A 25666-nucleotide genomic window follows, 5' to 3' on the forward strand; every position below is an offset into this window, starting at 1 on the left:
TGAAAACACCCAGAGTCCTGGTGAAAGGACCCATAATCCTGGTGAAAAGGACATCACAGTCTTGGTGAAAAGGACCCCACAGTCCTGGAGAATAAGACCCCACAGTCTTGAGGAAAAGTATCCCACAGTCCTGGTGAACATGACCCCACCATCCTGGTAAAATTGACCCACAGTCCTGGTGAATAGGACCCCACAGCAGTGGTGAATAGGAACCCACAGCCTGGTGAATAGGATCTCACAGTCCTGGTGAAATGGACTCCACAGTCCTGTTGAAAGGACCACAAAGTCCTGGTGAAAAGTACCTCACACCCCTGTGAAAATGTCCCCACATTCCTGGTACAAAGGACCCCACAGTCCTGGTGAAGGGTCCCCACTTTCTTGGTGAAAAGGAACACACAATCCCGGTGAAAAGGACTTGAAAATCCACGGGAAAAGGACCCCACAGAAACGGTGAAAAGAACACCAGAGTCCTGGGAAAAGGACTTCAGTGTCACAGTGAAAAAGACCGAACAGTACTGGAGAAAATGACCCCACAGACTTGACAAAAAGGATCCCATAGTCCTGGTGAATATGACCCCACCATCCTGGTAAAATGGACCACAGAGTCCTGACGAAAGGGACTACACATTTCGGGTGAAAATGACTTCACAGTCCTGGTTAAAAGGATACCACTGTCCTGGTGAGAAGCACCCAAAAGTCCTGGTGAAAAGTACCCCAAAGTCCTGGTGAAAAGGAACCCACATTCCTGGTGAAAAGGTCCCCACAATCCTGGTGAAAAGGATCCCACAGTCCTGGTGAAAAGGAACCAATAGTCCTGGTGAAAGTTCCTCACAGTCCTGGTGAAAAAGACAACACAATCCCGGTGAAAAGGACCCCACAGTCCCCGAGAAAAGGACCCCAAAGTCCGGTGAAAAGGACGCCACTCTCCAGGTGAAAAGGACCCCACAGTACAGGAGAAAACGACCCCACAGTCCTGACAAAAACAACCCCACAGTACTGGTGAATACGACCCCACAGCCCTGCTGAAATGGACCCCACAGTCCTGGCAAAAGGACCCCACAATTCTGGTGAAAAGAATCCCACTGTCCTGGTGAGAAGCACCCCACATTCCTGGTGAAATGGACCAAACAGTCTTGGTAAAAAGGACACCAGGTTCCTGGGAAAAGGACCCCACAGTACTGGTGATAAGGACCTCACAGTCCTGGTGAATAGGAAACCACTGTCTTGGGGAAAAGCACCCCACTGTCCTGGTGAAAAGAACTCCACAGTCCTGGTGAAAAGGACCAAACAGTTCTGGTTAAACCGACCCCAGAGGCCTAGGGAATAGGACCCTAAAATCCTGGTGAATAGGAACCCACTGTCCTGGTGAAATGGACCACATCGTCCTGAGTAAATTGCTCCATAATCCTGGTGAAATGGAGCCCATATTCGTGGTGAAAAGGACACCATATTCCTGGTGAAAAGGACTCCACAGGACTGGTGAAAAGGACCACAAAGTCAGAAGTGCCACACAGTTCTGGTGAAAAGGAACCCACAGTCCTGGTGAAGGGACCCCAGAGTCCTGGTGAAAATGACCCCAGAGTCCAGGTAAAATGGTCCTGGTGAAGTGGACCCCACAATGTTGGTGAATAGGATCCCACAGTACTGGAGAAGGGACTCCAAAATTCTGGTGAAAGTACCACGCAGTCCTGGTGAAATTTACTCCACAGTTCTGGTGAAAGGATTCAAAAGTACTGGTGAAAAGTACCTCACAGCCCTGGTGAAAATTACCCCAAAGTCCTAGTGAAAATGACACCACACTCCTGGTGAAAAATACCACACAGTCCTGGTGAAACGGACCTCACATTCCTTGTTTAAAGGACCCCACAGTCCTGGTGAAATGGAACCCACAGTCCTGGTAAAAAGGACCCCACAGTCCTTTTGAAGGTACCCCATTTTCCTGGTGAAAGTTCCCCACAATCCTGGTGAAAGGACACCACAGTCCTCATGAATAGGACCACACAGTCCTGGTGAACAGGATCCCACAATCCTGATGAAAGAACCCCAGAGACCTGGTGAAAGGACCCCACAATCCTTGTGAAAGAACCCTACAGTCCTAATGAAAAGGAACCCACAGTCCTGGTGAAAAGTGCCTCACAGCGCTGGTGAAAATGACCCCAAAGTCCTGGTGAAAATGACACCAAACTCCTGGTGAAAAATATCACACATTCCTGGTGAAACCGACCTCACATTCCTCGTTTAAAGGACCCCACAGTCCTGGTAAAAAGGACCCCACAGTCCTTTTGAAGGTACCCCATTTTCCTGAAAGTTCCCCACAATCCTGGTGAAAGGACTCCACAGTCCTTGTGAATAGGACCACACAATCCTGGTGAACAGGATCCCACAATCCTGATGAAGGTCTGTGGAGAACACTTGAAAGGACCCCACAGTCCTTGTGAAAGAACCCTACAGTCCTAGTGAAAAGGAACCCACAGTCCTGGTGAAAAGTACCTCACAGCCCTGGTGAAAATGACCCCACAGTCCTTGTGAAAGAACCCTACAGTCCTAGTGAAAAGGAACCCACAGTCCTGGTGAAAAGGACCTCACAGTCCTCGTTGAATGGACACCAGAGTCCTGGTGAAAGGAAACCCACAGTCCTGGTGAAAAGGACCCCACAGTCCTTTTGAAGGTACCCCATTTTTCTGGTGAAAAATCCCCACAATCCTGGTGAAAGGACTCCACAGTCCTCGTGAATAGGACCACACAGTCCTGGTAAACAGGATCCCACAATCCTGATCAAGGGACCCCACAGTCCTGGCGAAGGGACCCCATAGTCCTTGTGAAAGAATCCTACAGTCCTGCTGAAAAGAAACCCACAGTCCTGGTGAAAAGGACACCACAGTTCTGGTGAAAAGGACCCAACAGTCCTGGTGAATAAGAACCCACAGTCCTGGTGAAGGGACTCCACAGTCCTGGAGAAAGGACCCCACAGTCCTGGTGAAAGATCCCACAATCCTGGGGAATAGGAATCCACAGTCTGGTGAAAAGGACCCCTCAGTCTTGGTGAAAAAGATACCACTGTTCTGGTTAAAAGGACTCCCAGTCCTGGGGAATAGGACCCAACATACGTGGTAAAAAGGACCCCACAGTCCTGGTGAAAAGGACCCCACAATCCTAGTAATTAGGACACCAGGATCCTGGTGAATATGACACCACAGTCCTGGTGAATAAGACCCCACTGTCTTGGTGAAGGGAACCTACAGTCCTGGTGAATAGGACCCCGGAGTCTGGGTAAAAAGGACAGGACAGTCCTGGTGAATATGACAACATAGTCATGGTGAAAATAATCCCAAATTCCTGGTGAAGGGACCACAAAATCCTGGTGGAAAGGAACAGAGTCCTGGTGATGGACTCCACTGTCCTGGTGTTGAGCACCCCAAATTCCTGTTGAAAAGGACCCCAGAGTCTTGGTGAAAATGACCCCACAGTCCTGGTAAATACAACCCCACAGTCCTGGTGAATAAGACCCTACAGTCCTGGTAAATAGGACCCCACAGTCTGCGTGATAAGGACCCCATAGTCCTGGTGAATATGACACCAAAGTCTTGGTGAAAGTAATCCAACTGTGCTGGTGAAGGGACCACAAAATTCTGGTGAAAAGGAACACAGAGTCCTGGTGATGGAGTCTACTGTCCTGGTGTTAAGCACCCCAAATTCCTGTTGAAAAGGACCCCACAGTCTTGGTGAAAATGACCCCAAAGTCCTGGTGAACATAACCCCACAATCCTGGTGAATAGGGCCCTACAGTCCTGGTGAATAGGACCTCACTGTTCTGGTGAAATGGACCACATATTCTGGTTAAAATGATCCCACAGTCCCGGTGAAAGGACCCCACAGTCCTGGTGAAGTCACCTCACAGCACTGGTGAATAGAACCCCAATGTTCTGGTGAAAGGACCCCACAGTCCTGGAGAAGGGACAGCACAGTCTTTGTAAAAAGGACTTCCCAGTCCTGATGAAAAGGACGCCAGACTCCTGGTGAAAAGTAACCCACAGTCCTGATGAATAGGACCTTAGAGTCCTGTTCAATTGGACGCCACATTCCTGGTAAAAAGCCACCACTGTCTTGGTGAAAAGGAACCCAAAGTCCTGGTGAAAAAGACCCAGAGTCCTGATGAAAAGGAACCCACTGTAATGGTGAAGGGACCCCACGGTCCTGGTAAAAAGGACTCCACATTCCCCGCGAAAATAACCCCACAGTCCCGGTGAAAAAGACCCTTCCATCCTGGAGGAAGGGACCCCAAAGTCGCGGTGAGAAGGACCCCAGAGTCCAGGTGAAAAGGAACCCACTGTTCTGGTTAATAGGACCCCACAGTCCTGGTCAAAAGGATCACACAGTCCTGGTGAATAGGACTCCAAAGTTCTGGTGAGTAGGACAGAAGAGTCCTGGTGAATATGACACCACAGTCCTGTTGAATAGGACACCACAGTCCTGGTGAAGGGAACCCACAGTCATGGTGAATAGGACCCCACAGTCCAGGTGAAAAGGACCACACAGTCCTGGTGAATATGACACCAGAGTCCTGGTGAAAAAAATCCGACAGTCCTGTTGAAGGGACCGCAAAATCCTGGTGAAAATAACCCAGAGTCCTGGTGAAGGGAGTACACAGTCCTGGTGATAAAGATCCCAAATTTCTGTTGAAAAGGACCCCACAGTCTTAGTGAAAATGACCCCACAGTCCTGGTGAATAGGTCCCTACAATTCTGGTGAATAGAACCTCACAGTTCTGATGAAATGGACAACACTGTCCTGTTGAATAGGACCCCAAAGTTGAGGTGAAGGGATCCCACTGTTTTGGTGAAGGGATCCCACATTCCTGGTGAAAAGGACACCACTGTACCGGTGAATGGACCCCACAGTCCTGTTGAAAAGGACTCCACAGTCCCGGGGAAAAGGACCCCACAGTCCAGGTGAAAAAGACCCCACAGTCAACAGAAAAGCACTTCAAGTCCCGATAAAATGGACAACACTGTCCTGAATAAAAGTACCCCACAGTCCTGGTCAAAAGGGCCCCACAGTCCTGGAGAAAGGACCCCACAGTCCCAGTGAGAATGATCCCACAGTCCTGGTGAAAATGACCCCACAGTCCTGGTTAATAGTACCCCACAGTCGTGAGAAAAGTACCCCACAGTCCTGGTGAATAGGACCCCAATATTCTGGTGAAAAGGACCCCACAGTCCTGGTGAAGGGACACTACAGTCCTGGTGAAAAAGAACCCCCAGTCTGGATGAAAAGGACTCCAGACTCCTGGTGGAAAGGAACCCATAGTCCTCGTTAAAAGGACCCCACAGTTCTTGTGAAGGAACACCAGAGTCCTGGTGAAAAGGACCCCACAGTCCTATTGAAGAGACCACACATCCTGGTGAAAAGGTACCCACAGCCCTGGTGAAGAGACCCCACAATCCTGGTGAAAAGAGGACCACAGTCCTTGTGAAAAGGACCCCACAGTCATTCTGAAGGAACCCCACAGTCCGGTGAAAATGACCAAACAGTTCTAGTGAAAAGGACCCCACAGTCATAGTGAATAAGGTCCGACAGTCATAGTGAATAAGGCCCTACAGTCCTGGTGAATAGGTCCAAAGAGTCCTGGTGAAAGTGACCCCCCAGTCCCTATGAAAAGAGCCCCACAGTCCTGGTGAAAAGGACCCCACATTCCTGGTGAAAAGGACACCACATTCCTGGTGAAAAGGAACCCATAGGACTGGTGAAACGGACCCCACAGTCCTGTTGAAGGGACCACACAGTCCTGTTGAAAAGGAACCTATAGTCCTGGTGAAGGGACCCCAGAATCCTGGTGAAAAGGACCCCACAGTCCAGGTGAAATGGACCTCATACTCCTGGCAAAAAGGACCCCACAGCAGTGGTGATTAGGACCTCAAAGTACTGGTGAAGAAACCCCACAATCCTGGTGAAAGAACGACAAATTCCTGGTGAAAAGGATCACTCAGCCCTGGTGAACAGGACCTCAAGGTCCTAGTGAAATGGACTCCATAGTCCTGGTGAAAGGTCCCAACGTCCTGGTGAAAAGAACCTCAGAGTCCAGGTGAAAATGACCCAAAATTCCTGGTGAAAAGGACCACATAGTCCTGGTGAAACGGTCCCCATAGTCCTGGTGAAAAAGAACCCACAGTCCTGGTGAAGGGTCTCCACTGTCCTTGTGAAAAGGTACCCAGAATCACGGTGAAAAAGAACTGACAGTCCCCTTGAAAAAGACCCCACAGACTCGGTGAAAAGGACCCCAGAGTACCGGTGAAAATGATCTCAATGTCCCGGTGAAAGGGACCCCATAGTAGTGGAGAAAATGACCCCACAATCATAACATAAAGGATCCCACAGTCTTGGAGAATAAGACCCCACCGTCTTGGTGAAATGGACCCCACAGTCCTGACGAAATGGACCCAGAGTCCTGGTGAAAAGGACCTCACAGTCCTGGTTAATAGGACACCACTCTCCTGGTGAGAAGTCCCCACAGTCCTGGTGAATAGAACCCCACAATCCTGGTGAAAGGACCACACAGTCCTGGTGAAATGGACCTCAAATCCCTGTTGAATGGAAAAACAGAGTCCTGGTGAAAATCACCCCACAGTACTAGTGAAAAAGACCCCATAATTCTGGTGAAAAGGACACAAAGTCCTGGTGGAATATACCCCACATTCGTGGTGAAAAGGACCAGAGTCCTGGTGAAAAGTACCCACACTCCTGGTGAAAAAGACAACACAGTGCTAATGAAAAAACCTCACTGTCCTGGTGAAAAGGACCCCACAGTCCAGGAGAAAGGGAACCCACAGTCCTGTTGAAAAGGACCCCACAGTTCTGGTGAAGGGACTCCACAGTCCTGGTGAAATTGACCCCACAGTCCTGATGAAAAAGCTGAAACAGACCCCAGACTCCTCGTGAAAAGGAACCCACATTCCTCATGAAAAGGAACCACAGTTCTTGTGAAGGAACCCCAGATTCCTGGTGAGAAGCACTCCACAGTCCTGGTGAATAAAACACCACAGTCCTGGTAAAAAGGACAACACATACCTGGAGAAAAGGATCACAGAGTACAGGTGAAAAGGACTCCACAGTCCTGTGAAAAGGACCACACAGCCCTGTGCAAAGGACCATATAGTCCTGGGGAATACAACCCACCCAGTCCTGGTGAAAAGGAACCCAAATCATCAGTAAGGGACCCACAGTCGTGGTGAATAGGACAACAATGTCCTGGTAAATAGGACCACAGAGTTCTGTTGAAATGCATCTCACAGTCCTGGTGAAAAAGATCCAATGTTCTGGTGAAAAGGACCCACATTCCTGGAGAAAATTACCCCACAGTCCTGGTGAAAATGACCCCAGAGTACTGGTGAAAAGGACCCCACAGTCTTGGTTAAAAAGACCAGAGAGCCCCGGTTAAATGTACCTTACAGTCCTGGTGAAATGATCCCACAGTCCTGGTGAAAGGGACCCCACAGACCTGGTGAAAAGGAACTAACATTTCTTCTGATAAAAGAACCAGAGTCCGGTGAATAGGACCCCACATTCCTGGTGAAAAGGACCCCACAGACCTGGTAAAAACTACCCCATGTCCTGGTGAAAAGAACACAACACTCCTGGTGAATAAGATCCCACAGTCCTGGTGAAGGGACCTCACAGTCCTGATGAACGGACCCCACAATCCTGGAGATAGACCCCACAGTACTGGGGAATAGAGCAACACAGTCCTGGTGAAAAGGACCCCAGAACCCTGGTGAAAATTAAACCTCAGTCCTGGTGAAAAGGACCCCGCAGTCCTGGTGAAAGGGACCCTACAGCCCTTGTGAAAAGGAAGCCACAGTTCTTGAAAAAGGACCCACAGTCCTGGTTAAGAGGACCCCACAGACCTGGTGAAAAGGGCCCCACAGAACTGGTAATAACTACCCCAAAGTCCTGGTGAAAAGGACCTCACAGTCCTGGTGAAGGGACCCCACAGTCCTGGTGAAAGGCCCCACAGTCCTGGGGAATATGACAGCACAGTCTTGCTGAAAAGGACCACAAAGACCTGGTGAAAATGACCTCACATTAATGGTGAAAAGGACCCCACAGTCCTGTGAATACTACACCATAGTCCTGGAGAATAGGAATGCACTGTCTTTGTGAAGGTACCCCACAGTCCTGGTGAATAGGACTTTACATTCCTTGTGAAAAGGTCCCCACATTCCTTGTGAAAGGACCCCATAGTCCAGGTGAAAATGACACCACAGTCCTCTTGAAGGTACAACACAGTGCTGTTGAAAAGGAACCCACAATCCTGGTTGGGGACCACACAGTACTGGTGAAAATGACCACACAGTTTTGGTGAAAATGACACCACAGTCCTGGTGAAAAGGACCCCAGTGTCCTGGTGAATAAGACCCCACAATTGTGGTTAAAGGACTCCACAGTCATGGTGATGAGACCCCAGAGTCCTGGTGAAAAGACACCAGAGTCCTGGTGAAAGACCCCACAGTCCTGGTGAAAAGGACCTCAGAGGCCTGGTGAAAATGACCCCACAGTCCTAGTGAAAAGGACCCCTCAGTCCTGTTGAATGTTACACCACAGTCCTGGTGAAGGGACCCCACAGTCCTAGTGAATAGGACTTTATATTCCTGGTTTAAAAGTCCCCACATTCCTTGTGAAAAGAACCCCACAGTCCGGGTGAAAAGGACCCCACATTCCTCTTGAAGGGAAAACACAGTTCTGGTGAAATGAAACCCACAGTCCTGGTTTGGGGACCACACAGTACTGGTGAAATTGACCACACATGTTTGGTGAAAAAGACACCACAACCCTGGTGAAGAGGAACACACAGTCCTGGTGAATATGACCCCACAGTTGTGGTGAAGGGACCCCACAGTCATGGAGAAGGGACCCCAACGTCCTGGTGAATAGGACACCACATTCCTGGTGAAAAGGACATGACAGTCTTCTTGAAAGTATCACACAGTACTGGAGAATAGGAACCCACATTCCTGGTTTAGGGACCACACAGCACTCGTGAAAAGGACCCAACAGTTTTGGTGAAAAAGACACCACAGTTCTGGTAAAAAGGACCCCATAGTCCTGTTGAATAGGACTGAACAGTTGTGTTGAATGGACCCCACAGTTCTGGTGAAGGGACGCCACAGTCCTGGTGAATAGGACCTCACAGTCCTGGTGAATAGGACTCATCATTCCTGTTGTAATGTACACCACAGTCCTGGTGAAAATACCCAACAACCCTGCTGAAACGGACCCCAAAGTTCTGGTGAAAAGGATGCCACATTCCTCTGAATAGGACCACACATTCCTGGTGAAAAAGAACCCAATGTCCCGTTGAAATGGAAACAAAATTGCTGGTGAATAGGATCCCACATTCCTGGTGAATTGTACACCACAGTCCTCATCAAGGGACCCCACATTCCTGGTGAATAGGACCCCAAAGTTCTGGTGAAAATACACCACAGTCCTGTGAAGGAACTGCACAGTCCTAGGGAAAAATCCCACAGTCCTGATGAAAAGGACTCCAGAGTCCTGATGAAAAGGACCCCTCAGTCCTCGTGAAAAGGACCACACAGTCCTGGTGAAGGTTCCCCAGAGTCCTGGTGAGAAAGACCCCACAGTCCTGGTAAAAAGGATCCCAAAGTACTGGTGAAAAGGACCCCACATTCCTGCTGAAAAGGACACCACATTCCTGGTGAAAAGGACCCCACACTACTGGTGAAAAGAGCCCTACACTCCTGGTGATAAAAACCATATAGTACGGGTGAATAGGAGCCCACAGTCCTGCTGAAAAGGACACCAAAGTCATCGGTAAGGGACCCACGGTTCTGGTGAATAGGACCCCAATATCCTGGTGAATAGGACAGAGGAGTCCTGGTGAAATGCAGCCCACAGTCCAGGTGAAAAGACCCCACTGTTCTGGTGAAAAGGACACACATTCTTGGTGAAAAGGACCCCACAGACCTGGTGAAAAGGACCCCACAGTCCTGTTTAAAAAGCCCCGACAGCCCTGGTGAAAAGGACCTCACATTCCTGGTGAAAATGTACCCAGAATCCCGGTGTAAAAGACCCCACAACCCGAGAAAAGGACACCAAAGTCCCGATAAATTGACCACACTGTCCTGGTGTAAAAGACCCTAGAGTCCTGGTTAATAGGATCCAGCAGTCCTGGTGAAAATGACCAAACAGTCCTGGTGAATAGGACCCCAATGTTCTGTTGAAAAGGACCCCACAGTCCTGGTGAAGTGACACCACATTCCTGGTGAAAATGTCCCTGCAGTCCTGATGAAATGGACGCCAGACTCTTGGTGAAAAGGAACCCCCATTCCTTGTGAAAAGGACCCCACAGTTCTTGTGAATGAACACCAGATTCTTGGTGAGAAGGACCCCACAGTCCAATTGAAAAGGACACCAGAATCCTGGAGAATATAACTCCACAGTCCTGGTGAAAAGAATCTCACAGTCCTGTGGAAGGGACTACACAAAACTGGTGAAAAGTAACCACAGTCCTGGTGAAGGGACCCCAAAGTCCTGGTGAAAAATACCCCAAATTCCTGTTGAAAAGGACCCCACAGTCTAGATGAAAATGACACCACAGTCCTGGGGAATAGGACCCAACTGTTCTGGTGAAGGGACCCCATAGTCCTGGTGAAAGGACCTCAAGGTCATGGCGAATATGACCCCACAGCACTGGTGAATAGGACCCCACAATCCTGGTGAAATGGAGCCCACTGTCCTGGGGCAATGACCCCAAAGTCCTGGTAAGTAGAACCTCTCAGAATTGCTGAAAATGACCCCACATTCCTGGTGTGAGAGACCCCACAGTTCTGGTGAAAAGGACCCGTAGTCCTGCTGAAAAGGAACACACATTCCTGGTGAAGGGACCCCACAGTCCTGGTGAAAAGGACCCCAGAGTTATGGTATAAAAGACCCCAGATTCCCCATGAAAATAACCCCACAGACCGGTGAAAAGTACCCCAAGTCCCGGTGAAAATGACCCAACAGTACTGGAGAAAATGACACCAAAGTACTGGAGAAAATGACCCTAAATTCCTGGTGTAAAGGAGTACACAGTCCTGGAGAAAAAGACCCCAAAGTCCGGTGAAAAGGACTCCACAGTCCTGGTGAAAGACCCCACAGTCCTGGGGAATAGGACAACAATGTCCTGGTGAAAAGGACACCAGAGTCCTGACGAGAAGAACTCCAGTATCCTGGTGAAAATAACCCCACAATTCTGGTGAATATTAAACCAATATCCTGGTGAATAGCACCCCACAGTCCTGGTGAAGAGACGACACAGTCCTGGTTAAAGGATTCCACAGTATTTTGTGAAAGACCCCACAGTCCTGGGGAATAGGACAACACAGTCCTGGTGAAAAGGACCCTAGAGTCCTGGTAAAAAAAAAAAAAAAAAAAACCCACAGTCCAGGTGCAAAGGACCACATCATCCTGGAGAATATTACACCAGAGTCCTGGTGAATATTACACCACAGACCTGGTGAATAGGACCCTACATTCCTGCTGAACGGACCCCACAGTCCAGGTGAATAGGACTGTACAATGCTGGTGAAGTGACCCCACAGTCCTATTTCAAGGAACCCCCAATTTTGGAGAAAGACCCCACAGTCCTGGTGAAGGGACTGCACAGTCCTGGTTTAGAGGACCCCACAGTCCAGGTTAAAAGACCCACAATCCTGGTGAAAATGACCCCACAATCCTGTTGAAAAGGACACCACAGTTCTCGTGAATAGGACCCCACAATCCTGGTAAAGAAACCCCACAGTTCTGGTGAATAGGATTCCACAGTAATGGTGAATAGGACCACACAGTTCTAGTGAAATGGACCCCAGAGTCCTGGTGGAAAATGACCACACAGTTCTGGTGAACAGAACCACAAGTCCTGATGAAAGGACCCCACAGTCCTGGTGAATATGTCACCACAGCCCTGGTCATCAGGACCCCACAGTCCTGGTGAAATGGACGCAACACTCCTGGTGAAAAGGACCCCAAAGTCCTGGTGAGAAGGACCTCACAGTCCTGGTGAAAAGTTCCCTATATTCCTGTGGAAAATGAACACACAGTCCTGGTGAAGGGACCCCACATTCCTGTTGAAAAAGATCAAACTGTTTCGGTGTAAAGAACCACAGATTCCCAGTTAAAAGGACCCCACAGACCCGTTGAAAAGCCCCACAGTCCCGGTGAAAAGGACCCCCACAGTACTGGAGAAAAGGAACAAAAAGTACTGGAGAAAAGGACCCTACATTCCTGATGAAAAGGACCCCACATTCCTGGAGAAAAGGACCTTAATGTCCCGGTCAGAATGAACCCAAAATCCTGGTGAAAAGGACCACACAGTCCTGGTGAATAGGACCCCAGAGTCTTGGCAAAAAAAACCTACAGTCCTGGTGAAATGGACACCACAATCTCGGTGAAAAGGACCACAAAATCCTGGTGAAAAAGACCTCAGAGTCCTGGTGAAAAGGATTCAATAGTCCTGTTGAAAGGACCCCAAAGTCCTAGTAAAAAGGACTCAAGAGCCCTGGTGAACATAACCAACTGTTGGAGAATAGGACACCACAGTAGTGGTGAAAAAGGCCCTAGAGTCCTGGTGAACAGGACCCAAGTCTTGGTGAAGGGACCCCAAAGTCCTGCTGAAATGACCCTACAGTTCTGGTGAAAAGGAACGCACAGTCCTGAGAAAAAGGCCCTACGTTACTGGTGAAAAGGACCACACATTCATGGAGAAAAGGACCCAAAAGTCCCAGTGAAAAGGACACAAAAGTCCTGGTAAAAGACCCCACAGTCCTGGGGAATAGGACAGCACAGTCCTGGTGAAAAGGACCCCAGAGTCCTGGTGAAAAGAACCCCAGTATCCTGGTGGAAAAGATTCCACAATCCTGGTGAATATTACACCAAAATCTGGGTGAATAGGACCTCACAGTCCTGGTGATGGGACCACGCAGTACTGGTTAAAGGACACCAGAGTATTTGGTGAAAGACCCCACAGTCCTGGGGAATACTACAGTGCAGTCCTGGTGAAAAGGACCCTGGAGTCCTGTAAAAAGGATCCCACAGTCCTGGTGCAAAGGAACCCATCATCCTGGTGAATATTACAACACAATTCTGGTGAATACGTCCCCACAATCCTGGTGAACGGACCCCACGGTCCTGGTGAATAAGACCCCACAGTCCTGGTGTAGTGACCCCACAGTCCTGGTTAAGAAACAGGCAGTTTTGTTGAAAGACCCCACAGTCCTGGTAAAGGGACCGCAAAGTCCTGTTAAGAGGACCACACAGTCCAGGTAAAAAATCTGCACAGTCCTGGTGAAAAGGATCCCACATCCTGTTGAAATAGACATCACAGTCCTGTTGCATAGGACCCTACAATCCTGGTGAAGGGATCCCACAGTTCTGGTGAATAGGACCACACAGTCCTGGTGAAAGGACCCCACTGTCCTGGTGAATATGACCCCACAGCACTGGTCAATAGGACCCCAACAGTCCTGGTGAAATGGACCCCACAGTCCTGGAGAAAATGACCCCAAATTTCTGGTGAAAATGACCTCACAGTCCTGGTCAAAAGGACCCCACATTCCTTGTGTAAAGGACCTAACAGTCCTGGTGAATAGTTCCATATATTACTGTTGAAAATGAACCCACAGTCCTGCTGAAGGGACCCCACATTCCTGGTGAAAAAGACCCCACAGTTTCGTTTTAAAGAACCACAGATTCCCGGTTAAAAGGAGCCCAAAGACCTGGTGAAAAGCCGCACAGTCTCGATGAAAAGAACCCCACAGTACTGGAGAAAAGGACCAAAAAGTACTGGAGAAAAGGACCTTACATTCCTGGTATAAAGGACCACACAGTCCTGTAGAAAAGGACCCAAAATTCCAGGTCAGAAGGACCCCACAGTACAGGAGAAAAGAACCCCAATGTACTGGAGAATAGGACCCTACATTCTTGGTGAAAAGGACACCGCAGACCCGTGAAAAGCCCCACAGTCCTCGTAAACATGACGCCACAGTAGTGGAGAAAAGGACCCCAATGTACTGGAGAAAAGAACCCTACATTCCTGTTGAAACGGACCCCACATTCCTGTAGAAAAGGACCCTACATTCCCAGTTAAAAGGACACCACAGAAGCGGTGAAAAGCCCCACAGTCCTGGGAAAAAGGATGCCATGGTAGTGGAGAAAAGGACCCCAATATACTGGAGAAAAGAACCCTACATTCTTATTGAAAAGGACCCCACATTCCTGGAGAAAAGGACCCTAAAATCGCGGTCAGAAAGACCCTACAGTCCTGGTGAATAGAACCCCACAGATCTGGTGAAATGGACCCCACAGTCCTTGTGAAAAGGACCCCACATCCTGGTAAAAGAAACCCACAGCCCTGGTGAATAGGACCCCGCTGTCCTGGTGAATAGGACCCCACAGTCCTGGTGAAATGGACCCCACAGTCCTGACGACAAGGAACCCAGAGTCCTGGTGAAAAGGACCTCACAGTCCTAGTGAAAAGGACAGCACTGTCCTGGTGAAAATGAACCCACAGTCCTGGTGAAAAAGGACCCCACAGTCCTGGTGAAAAAGAACCCACTTTACTGGTGAAGGGATCCCACAGACCTATTGAAAAGGACAGCACAGTCCTGGTGAATAGGACCCCACAATCCTTGTGAATATACACCAAAATCCTGGTGAATATGACCCCACAGTCCTGGTGAAAAAAAACCCCACATCCTGGTGAATGTAACACACAGCCCTGGTGAATAGGACCCCACAGTCCTGGTGAAATGGACCCCACAGTCCTGACGACAAGGAACCCAGAGTCCTGGTGAAAAGAACCCCAGTATACTGGTGAAAATGACCCCACAATCCTGGTGAATATTACACCAAAATCCTGGTGAATAGGACCCCATAGTCCTGGTGAAGGGACCACACACTCCTGGTTAAAAGATCCCACAGTATTTGGTGAATGACCCCACAGTCCTGGGGAGTAGGACAACACAGTCGTGGTGAAAATGACCCTGGAGTTCTGTAAAACGTACCCGAGAGTCCTGGTGCAAAGGAACCCATCATCCTGGTAAATATTACACCACAGTCCTGGTGAATAGGACCCCACAATCCTGGTGAATGGATCCCAGGTCCTGGTGAATAGGCCCTCACAGTCCTGGTGCTTTGACCCCTAAGTCCAGGTTAAGAAACCCACAGTTTTGGTGAAAGATCCCACAGTCCTGGTGAAGGGACCCACAGTCCTGGTTAAGAAGACCCCACAGTCCAGGTGAAAAAGACTGCACAGTCCTGGAGAAAAGGACCCCACAATTCATGTTGAAAAAGACCACAGTCCTTGTGAATAGGACCCCACAATCCTGGTGAAAAAGATACCACCGTCCTGGTGAATAGGACCCCGCAATCCTGGTGAAGGGACACCTCTCTTCTGGTGAATAAAATCCCACAGTAATGGTGAATAGGACCACACAGTCTTGGTGAAAAGGACCTCACAGTCCTGGTGGAAAATGAACACACATTTCTGGTGAACAGGACCACACAATCCTGGTGAAAGGACCCCATAGTCCTGGTGAATATGACCCCATATTACTGGTCAATAGGACCCCAACAGTTCTGGTGAAATGGACCCCACAGTCCTGGTGAAAATGACCCCAAATTTCTGGTGAAAAGTGCCTCACAGTCCTGGTCAAAAGTACCACACATTCCTTGTGTAAAGGACCCCTCATTTCTGGTGAAAAGGACCCCACAGTCCTGTTGAAAAAGAAACCACTGTACTGGTGAAGGGACCCCACAGTCCTATTGAAAAGGACATCACAGTCTTGGTGAATAGGTCCCCACAAGCCAGGTGAAGGAACCCCACATTTCTGGTGAATGGGACCCCACAGTCTTGTTGAATAGGACCACACATTCCTGGAAAAAAAGGACCCTAAAGTCCTGGTGAAAAGGACCCAAAATTCGTGATAAAAGATCCCACAGTACTGGGGAATAGGTCAGCACAGTCCTGGAGAAAAGTACCCCAGAGTCCTGTTGAAAAGAACCCCAGTATCCTGGTGAAAATGACCCCACAATCTTTGTGAATATTGCACCAAAATCCTGGTGAATAGGACTCCACAGTCCTGTTGAAGGTACCACACAGTCCTGGTTAAATGACCCCACTGTATTTGGTGAAAGTCTCCACAGTCCTGGGGAATAGGACAACACAATCATGGTGAAAAGTACCCTAGAGTCCTGGTAAAAAGGACCCCACAGTCCTGGTGCAAAGGACCCCATGGTACTAGTGAATATTACACCACAGTCCTGGTGAATAGGACCCCACAATCTTGGTGAACGGACCCCATGGTCCTGGTGAATAGGATCCCACAGTCCTGGTGTAGTTACCCCACAGTCCTGGTTAAGAAATCCACAGTTTTGGTGAAAGACCCCACAGTCCTGGTGAAGGGACCGCAAGTCCTGGTTAAAAGGACCACACAGTTCAGGTGAAAAAGACTGCAAGGTCCTGGTGAAAAGGACCCCACAATTCCTGTTGAAAAAGACACCACAGTCCTGGTGAATAGGACCCCACAAACCTGGTGAAGGGACCCCACAGTCCTGATATAAAGGACCCCACATCCTGGTGAAAGAAACCCACAGTCCTGGTGAATAGGACCCCACCGTCCTGACGACAAGGAACCCAGAGTTCTGGTGAAACAGACATCAAGTCGTAGTGAAAAGGACAGCGTAGTCCTGGCGAAAATGAACCCACTGTCCTGGTTAAAAGGACCCCCACAGTCCTAGTGAAAAAGATCCCACTGTACTGGTGAAGGGACCCCATAGTCCTATTGAAAAGGACACCACAGTCCAGGTGAATAGGACCTCACTATCCTGGTGAAGGGACCCCACATTTCTGGTGAATAGGACCCCACAGTCCTGGTGAATAGGACCACACAGTCCTGGTGAAACGGACACCACAGTCCTGCTGGAAAATGACCTCACAGTTCTGCTGAACAGAACCACACAGTCCTGGTGAAAGGATTCCACACACCTGGTGAATATGACCCCACAGCCCTGGTCAATAGGACTTCACAGTTCTGGTGAAATGGACCCAACAACCTGGTGAAAAGGATCCAAAAGTCCTTTCAAAAGGACCTCACAGTCCTGGTCAAAAGGACCTCACATTCCTTGTGTAAAGGACCCCACAGTCCTGGTGAAAAGTTCCCTATATTCCTGTTGAAAATGAACCCACACTCCTGGTGAAGGGACTCCACATTCCTAGTGAAAAAGATCCCACAGTTTCGGTTAAAGGACCTCAGTTTCGGTTAAAAGGACCCTACAAGACCCGGTGGAAAGCGCCACAGTCCCGGTGAAAAGGACCCCCAGAGTACTGAAGAAAAGGACCAAAATGTTCTGGAGAAAAGGACCCTATATTCCTGGTGAAAAAGACCACACAGTCCTGGAGAAAAGGACCCAAAAGATCCGGTGAAAATGACCCCACAGTACTGGAGAAAAGGACCACAAGTACTAGAGTAAAGGACCCTACATTCCCTGTGAAAAGGACACCACACACCCTTGAAAATCCCCACAGTCACGGTGAAAAGGACCCCACAGTACTACAGAAAATGACAAAAAGTACTGGAGAAAAGGATCCTACATTCCTGGTAATAAGGACCACACAGTCCTGGAGAATAGGACCCAAAATTACAGGTCAGAAGGACCCCAGAGTACTGGGAAAAGGACCCCAATGTACTGGAGAAATTGACCCTACATTTCTGGTGGAAAGGACCCCACATTTCAGGAGAAAAGGACGCAAAAGTCACGGTCGGAAGGACCCCACAATCCTGGTGAAAAGGACCCCAAAGTCCGGGTGAATAGGACCTCAGAGTCTTGGGAAAAAAAAAAAAAAAACAGTCCTGGTGAAATAGACACCACAGTCTTGGTGAAAAGGATCACAAAATACTGGTGAAAAGAACCTCACAGTCCTGGTGAAAAGGACTCAACAGTCCTGGTGAAAAGGACCCCACAGTTCTGGTGAAAAGGACTCAAGAGCCCTGGTGAATATGACCCATTGTCCTGAAGAATAGGACCACACTGTGCTTGTGAAAAGGACCCACAATCCTGGAGAAAAGGACCTCACATTTATGGTGAAAAGGACACCATAGTCCTAGTGAAGGGACCCCACAATCCTGATGAAAAGGACCCCAGATTTATGGTGTAAACGACCCCCAATTCCCCATGAAAATAACCTCACAGACCCGGTGAAAAGGACCCCAAGTCCCGGTGAAAATGACCCCACAATACTGCAGAAAAGGACCCCAAATTACTGGAGAAAAAGGCCCTACATTCCTTTTGATAAGGACCACACATTCCTGGAGAAAAGGACCCAAAATCCTGGAAAAAAGACCCCACAGTCCTGGGGATTGGGACAGCACAGTCCTGGTGAGAAGGAATCCACGTCCTGGTGAAAAGAACACCTGTACCCTGGTGAAAATGACCCCACATTCCTGATGGATATTACACCAAAATCCTGATGAATAGGACCCCAGAAAACTGGTGAAGGGATCACATAGTCCTGGTTAAAGGACCTCAGAGTATTTGGTGAAAGACCCCACAGTCCTGGGGAATAGGACAGTACACTTCTAGTGAAAAGGATCCCATCATCCTGGTGAATAATACACCAGAGTCCTGGTGAATAGGATCCCACAATCCTGGTGAACGGACCCCAAGGTCCTGGTGAATAGGATCCCACGGTCCTGGTGTAGTGACCGCACAGTCCTAGTTAAGAAACGCACAGTTATGGTGAAAGATCCCAGAGTCCTGGTGAAGGGACCACACAGTTCTGGTTAAGAGGACCCCATAGTCCAGGTGAAAAAGACTGCACAGTCCTGGTGAAAAGGACCCCACAATCCTGTTAAAAAAGACACCACAGTCCTGGTGAATAGGACCTCACAATTCTGGAGAAGGGACCCCACAGTAATGGCGAATAGGAGCACTCAGTCCTGGTGAAAAGGACCCCAGAGTCCTGGTGCAAAATGACCACACATTTCTGGTGAAAAGGACCACACAGTCCTGGTGTTAGGACCCCACAGTTCTGGTGAAAAGGACGCCAAATTTCTGGTGAAAATGACCTCACAGTCCTGGTCAAAAGGACCCCATATTCCTTGTGTAAAGGACGCGACAGTTCTGGTGAAAAATTCCCTATATTCCTGTTCAAAATGAACCCACAATCCTGGTGAAGGGACACCACATTCCTGGTGAAAAAGACCCCACAGTCCCGGGGAAGAGCCCCACAGTCCCGGTGAAAAGGACCCCACAGTACTGGAGCAAAGAACCAAAAAGTACTGGAAAAAAGGACCCTACATTCCTGGTAAAAAGGACCACACAATCCTGGAGAAAAGGGCCCTAAATTCCAGGTCAGAAGGACCCCACAGAACTGGAGAAAAGGACCCCAATATACTGGAGAAAAGGACCCGACATTCCCGGTGAAAAGGACAACACAGACATGGTGAAAAGCCCCACAATCCTGGTAAAAAAGGATGCCACAGTAGTGGACAAAAGGACGTCAATATACTGCAGAAAAGAATCCTACATTCCTGTTGAAAAGGACCCCACATTCCTGGAGAAAAGGACCCTAAAGTCCTGGTCAGAAGAACCCTACAGTCCTGGTGAATAGGACCCCTCTGTCCTGGTGAAATGGACCCCACAGTCCTAGTGAAAAGAACCCCACATCCTGGTGAAAGGAACACACAGCCCTGGTGAATAGGACCCCACCATCCTGGTGAATAGAACCCCATCTTTCTGGTGAATAGGACCCCACAGTCCTGGTGAAATGGACCCCACAGTCCTGACAACAAGGAACCCAGAGTTCTGGTGAAAAGGACCTCACAGTCCTAGTGAAAAGGACAGCACTGTCCTGGTGAAAATGAACCCACAGTCCTGATGAAAAGGACCCCACAGTTCTGGTGAAAAAGAACCCACTGTACTGGTGAAGGGATCCCACAGACCTATTGAAAAGGACAGCACAGTCCTGGTGAATAGGACCCCACAATCCTTGTGAATGTTACATCAATATCCTGATGAATATGACCCCACAGTCCTCATGAAAAGTACCACACATTCTTGAAGAAAAGGACACAAAAGTCCCAGTGGAAAGAACCCAAAAGTTGTGGTAAAAGACCCCACAGTCCTGGGGAATAGGACAGCACAGTCCTGGTGAAAAGGACCCCAGAGTCCTGGTGAAAAGAACCGCAGTATCCTGATGAAAATATCCCCACAACCCAGGTGAATATTACACCAAAATCCTGGTGAATAGGACCCCACAGTCCTGGTGTAGTGACCACACAGTCCTGGTTAAGAAATCCAAAGTTTTGGCAAAAGACCCCACAGTCCAGGTGAAAAAGGCTGCACAGTCCTGGTGAAATGGACCCCACAATTCCTGTTGAAAAAGACACCACAGTCCTGATGAACAGGACCCCAAAATCCTGGTGAAAAAGACACCACAGTCCTGGTGAATAGGACCCCACAATCCTGGTGAAGGGACCCCAGAGTTCTGGTGAATAGGAACCCACAGTAATGGTTAATAGGACCACACAGTCCTGGTGAAAAGGACTCCACAGTCCTGGTGGAAAATGACTACACAGTTCTGGTGAACAGAACCACAGAGTCCTGGTGAAAGGACCCCACAGTCCTGGTGAATATGACCCCACAGCAATGGTCAATAGGACCCCAACAGTCCTGGTGAAATGGACCCCACAGTCCTGGTCAAAAGGACCCCACATTCCTTGTGTAAAGGACCCCACTATCCTGGTGAAAAGTTCCCTATATTCCTGTTGAAAATGAACCCACAGTCCTGGTGAAGGGACCCCAAATTCTTGGTGAAAAAGACCCCACAGTTTCTTTGTAAAGGACCCCAGATTCCCCGTTAAAAGGACCCCACAGACCCGGTGAAAAGCCGCACAGTCCCGGTGAAAAGGACCCCACAGTACTGGAGAAAAGGACCAAAAAGTACTGAAGAAAAGGACCCTACATGTCTGGTAAAAAGGACCACAGAATCCTGGAGAAAAGGACCCAAAATTTCAGGTCAGAAGGACCCCACAGTACTGGAGAAAAGGACCCCAATGTACTGGAGAAAAGGACCCTACATTCCCGGTGAAAAGGACACCGCAGATCCGTGAAAAGCCCCACATTCCTCATAAAAATGATGCCACAGTAGTGGAGAAAAGGACCCCAATGTACTGGGGAAAAGAACCCTACATTCCTGTAGAAAAGGACCCCATATTCCTGGAGAAAGAACCCAAAGGTCCCGGTCAGAAGGCCTGTACAGTCCTGTTGAATAGGACACCACTGTCCTGGTGAAATGGACCACACAGTCCTGGTGAAAAGGACCCCACATCCTGGTGAAAGAAACACACATCCATGGTGAATAGGACCCCACTATCCTGGTGAAATGGACCCCACAGTCCTGATGACAAGGAACCCAGAGTCCTGGTGAAAGGACCTCACAGTCCTAGTGAAAAGGACAGCACTCTCCTGGTGATAATGAACCCACAGTCCTGGTGAAAAGGACCTCACAGTCCTGGTGAAAAAAGAACCCATTGTACTCGTGAAGGGACCCCACAGTCCTCATGAAAAGGACACCATATTCCTGGTGAAAAGACTCCACAATCCTGGTGAAGGGACCCCACATTTCTGGTGAATAGGACCCCACATTTCTGGTGAATAGGACCACACAGTCCTGGTGAAAAGGACCCCACAGTCCTGGTGGAAAATGACCACACAGTTCTTGTGGAGAGAACCACAAAGTCCTGATGAAAGGACCCCACAGTCCTGGTGAATATGACCCCACAGCCCTGGTCAATAGGACCCCACAGTGCAGCTGAAATGGACCCCACAGTCCTGGTGAAAAGGACCCCAAAGTCCTAGTGAATGAGACAACAGTCCTGGTCAAAAGGACCCCACATTCCTTGTGTAAAAGACCCCACAGTCCTGGTGAAAAGTTCCCTATATTCCTGTTGAAAATGAACCCACAGTCCTAGTGAAGGGACCCGAAATTCCTGGTGAAAAATACCCCAGAGTTTCGGTGTAAAGGACCCCAGATTCCCAGTTAAAAGGACCCCACAGACCCGGTGAAAAGCCCCACAGTCCTGGTGAAAAGGAACCCCACAGAACAGGAGAAAAGGAACAAAAAGTACTGGAGAAAAGGACCCTACATTCCTGGTGAAAAGGACCCCGCATTCCTGGAGAAAAGGACCCTAATGTCCCTGTCAGAATGAACCCAAAATCCTGGTGAAAAGGAAACCAGAATCCTGGTGAACAGGACCCCAGAATCTTGGCAAAAAAAACCCTACAGTGCTGGTGAAATGGACACCACAGTCTCGGTGAAAAGGACCACAAAGTCCTGGTGAAAAGGACCTCACAGTCCTTGTGTAAAGGACTCAACAGTCCTGGTGAAAAGAACCCCACAGTCCTGGTGAAAGGACACAAGAGCCCTGGTGAACATAACCCACTGTTTGAGAATAGGACACCACAGTCCTGGTGAAAATTACCCTACAGTCCTGATGAACAGGACCACAAGTCCTGCTGAAGGGAACCCAAATCCTAGTGAAGGACCCCACAGTCATGATGAAAAGAACCACACAATCCTGGAGAAAATACCTCACATTTCAGGTGAAAAGGACACCACAGTCCTGGTGAAAAGGAACACATAGTCCTGGGGAAAAGGACCCCAAAGTTCTGGTGAAATCGAACCAACTGTACTGGTGAATGGATCCCACAGTCCTGGTGTAAAGGACACCACCGTCCCGAGAATAGGAGCCCAACGTCCCGATAAATTGACCACACTATCCTAGTGTAAAAGACCCCACAGTCCTGGTTAATAGGACCCCACAGTCCTGGTGAAAAGGACCACACAGTCCTGGTGAAGGGACCTAATATTCTGTTGAAAAGGACCCCACAGTCCTTTTGAAGGGACACCACCTTCCTGGTGAAAAGGACCCTGCAGTCCTGATGAAATGGACGCCAGACTCCTGGTGAAAAAGAACCCGCAGTCCTCGTGAAAAGGACCCCACAGTCCCTGTGAATGAACACCCGATTCTTGGTGAGAAGGACTCCACAGTCCCACTGAAAAGGACCACAGAGTCCTGGAGAATATGACACCACAGTCCTGGTGAAAACAATTCCACAGTCTTGTTGAAGGGACCACACAATCCTGGTGAAATGGAACCACAGTCCTGCTGAAAGGACCCCAGATTCCTGGTGAAAAAGACCCAAATTCCTGTTGTAAAGGACCCTATAGTCTTGATGAAAATGACCCTAAAGTCATGGTGAATAGGACCCCATTTTTCTGGTGAAGGGACCCCAAAGTCCTGGTGAAAGGACCCCAAGGTCCTGGTGAATATGACCCCACAGACCTGGTGAATATGATCCTACTATCCTTTGGGGTCCTTTTCTCCAGTACTGTGGGGTCATTTTCACCGGGACTTGGGGACCTTTTCACCGGTCTGTGGGGTTATTTTCATGGGGAATCGGGGTCCTTTACACCATAACTCTGGGGTCATTTTCACCAGGAGTGTGGGGTCCCTTCACCAGGAATGTGGGTTCCTTTTCACCAAGACTATGGGGTCCTTTTCACCAGAAATGTGGGGTCCCTCACACCAGGAATGTGGTGTCATTTTCAGCAGTTCTGAGAGATCCTTCTTACCAGGACATTGGGGTCCTTGCACCAGGACAGTGGGGTCCCTTTCACCAGGATTGTGGGGTCCTATTCACTGAGTCTGTGGGGTCATATTCACCAGGACCTTGGGTTCCTTTCACCAGGATTGTGGGGTCCTATTCACCAGGCTGTGGGATAATATTCACCAGGACGATGGGGTCCTTTGCATCTGGACTGTGGGGTCCTTTTTAGCAGGACTCCGGGGTCCTTTTCACCAGGACTGTGCTGTCCTATACCACAGGACTGTGGGGTCTTTCACAAAATACTGTGCGGTTCTTTTACCAGGACTGTGTGGTCCCTCTACCAGGACTCTGGGGTCCTTTTCACCAGGATTGTGCTGTCCTATTCCCCAGGACTGTGGGGTCTTTCTCCAGGACTTTGGGGTCCTTTTCACCAGGACTTTAGGGTCTTTTTCTCCAGGAATGTGTGGTCCTTTTTATCAAAGGACCCCATCGTCCTGGTGAATATTACACTACAGTCCTGGTTTAATAGGACCCCACAATTCTGGTGAACGGACTCCACGTTCCTGGTGAATAGGACCCCACAGTCCTGGTGTAGTTACCACACAGTCCTGGTTAAGAAACCCACAGTTTTGGTGAAAGACCCCACAGGCCCGGTGAAGGGACCACAAAGTCCTAGTTAAGAGGACCCCACAGTCCAGGTGAAAAAGACTGCACAGTCCTGGTGAACAGGACCCCACAATTTCTGTTGAAAAAGACACCACAGTCCTGGTGAATAGCACCCCACAATCATGGTGAAGGAACCCCACTGTTCTACTGAATAGAACCCCACAGTAAGGGTTCTATTGAATAGGACCACACAGTCCTGGTGAAAAGGACCCCACTGTCCTGGTGCAAAATGACCTCACAATTCTGCTGAACAGGACCACACAGTCCTGTTGAAAGGAACCCACAGTCCTGGTGAATATGACCCCACAGCCCTGGTCAATAGGACTCCAAAAGTTCTGGTGAAATGAACCCCAAAACCTGGTGAAAAGGATCCAAAAGACCTGATGAAAAGGACCTCAAAGTCCTGGTCAAAAGGACCCCACATTCCTGGTGAAAAAGACTCCGCAGTTTCGTTGTAAAGGACCCCAGTTTCCCAGTAAAAAGACCCCACAGACCCGGTGAAAGGGACCCCACAGTACTGGAGAAAAGGACCAAAAAGTACTGGAGAAAAGGACTCTACATTCCTGGTAAAAAGGACCACACAGTCATGGAGAATAGGATCCAAAATGACAGGTCAGAACGACCCCACAGTACTTGGAGAGAAGGACCCCAATGTACTGGAGAAAAGGACTCTAAAGTCCCAGTCAGAAGGACCTTACAGTCCTGGTGAATAGGACCCCACCGTCCTGGTGAAATGGACCCCACAGTCCTGGTGAATGAAACACACAGCCCTGGTGAATAGGACCCCACTGTCCTGGTGAATAGGACCCCACAGTCCTGGTGAAATCGACCCCACAGTCCGGACGACACGGAACCCAGAGTCCTGGTGAAAAGGACTTCACAGTCCTAGTGAAAAGGACAGCAGTGTCCTGTTGAAAATGAACCCACAGTCCTGGTTAAAAGGACCCCACAGTCCTGGTGAAAAAGAATCCACTGTACTGGTGAAGGGACCCCAGAGTCCTATTGAAAAGGACACCATGGTCCTGGTGAATAGGACCCCACAATTCAGGTGAAGTGACCCCACATTTCTGGTGAATAGGACCCCGCAGTCCTGAGGAATAGGACCACACAGTCCTGGTGAAAAGGACCCCACAGTCCTGGTGGAAAATGACCTCACAGTTCTGGTGAACAGAACCACATAGTCCTGGTGAAAGGACTCCACAGTCCTGGTGAAAGTGACCCCACAGCCCTTGTCAATAGGACCACGCAGTCCTGGTGAAATGGACCCCACAACATGGTGAAAAGTTTTCAAAGTGTTGCTGAAGGAACCCCACATTCCTGGTGAAAAATACCC

The sequence above is a fragment of the Sciurus vulgaris genome (genome assembly GCF_902686455.1).
Source record: "Sciurus vulgaris genome assembly, chromosome: Y".
NCBI lineage: Eukaryota > Metazoa > Chordata > Mammalia > Rodentia > Sciuridae > Sciurus > Sciurus vulgaris.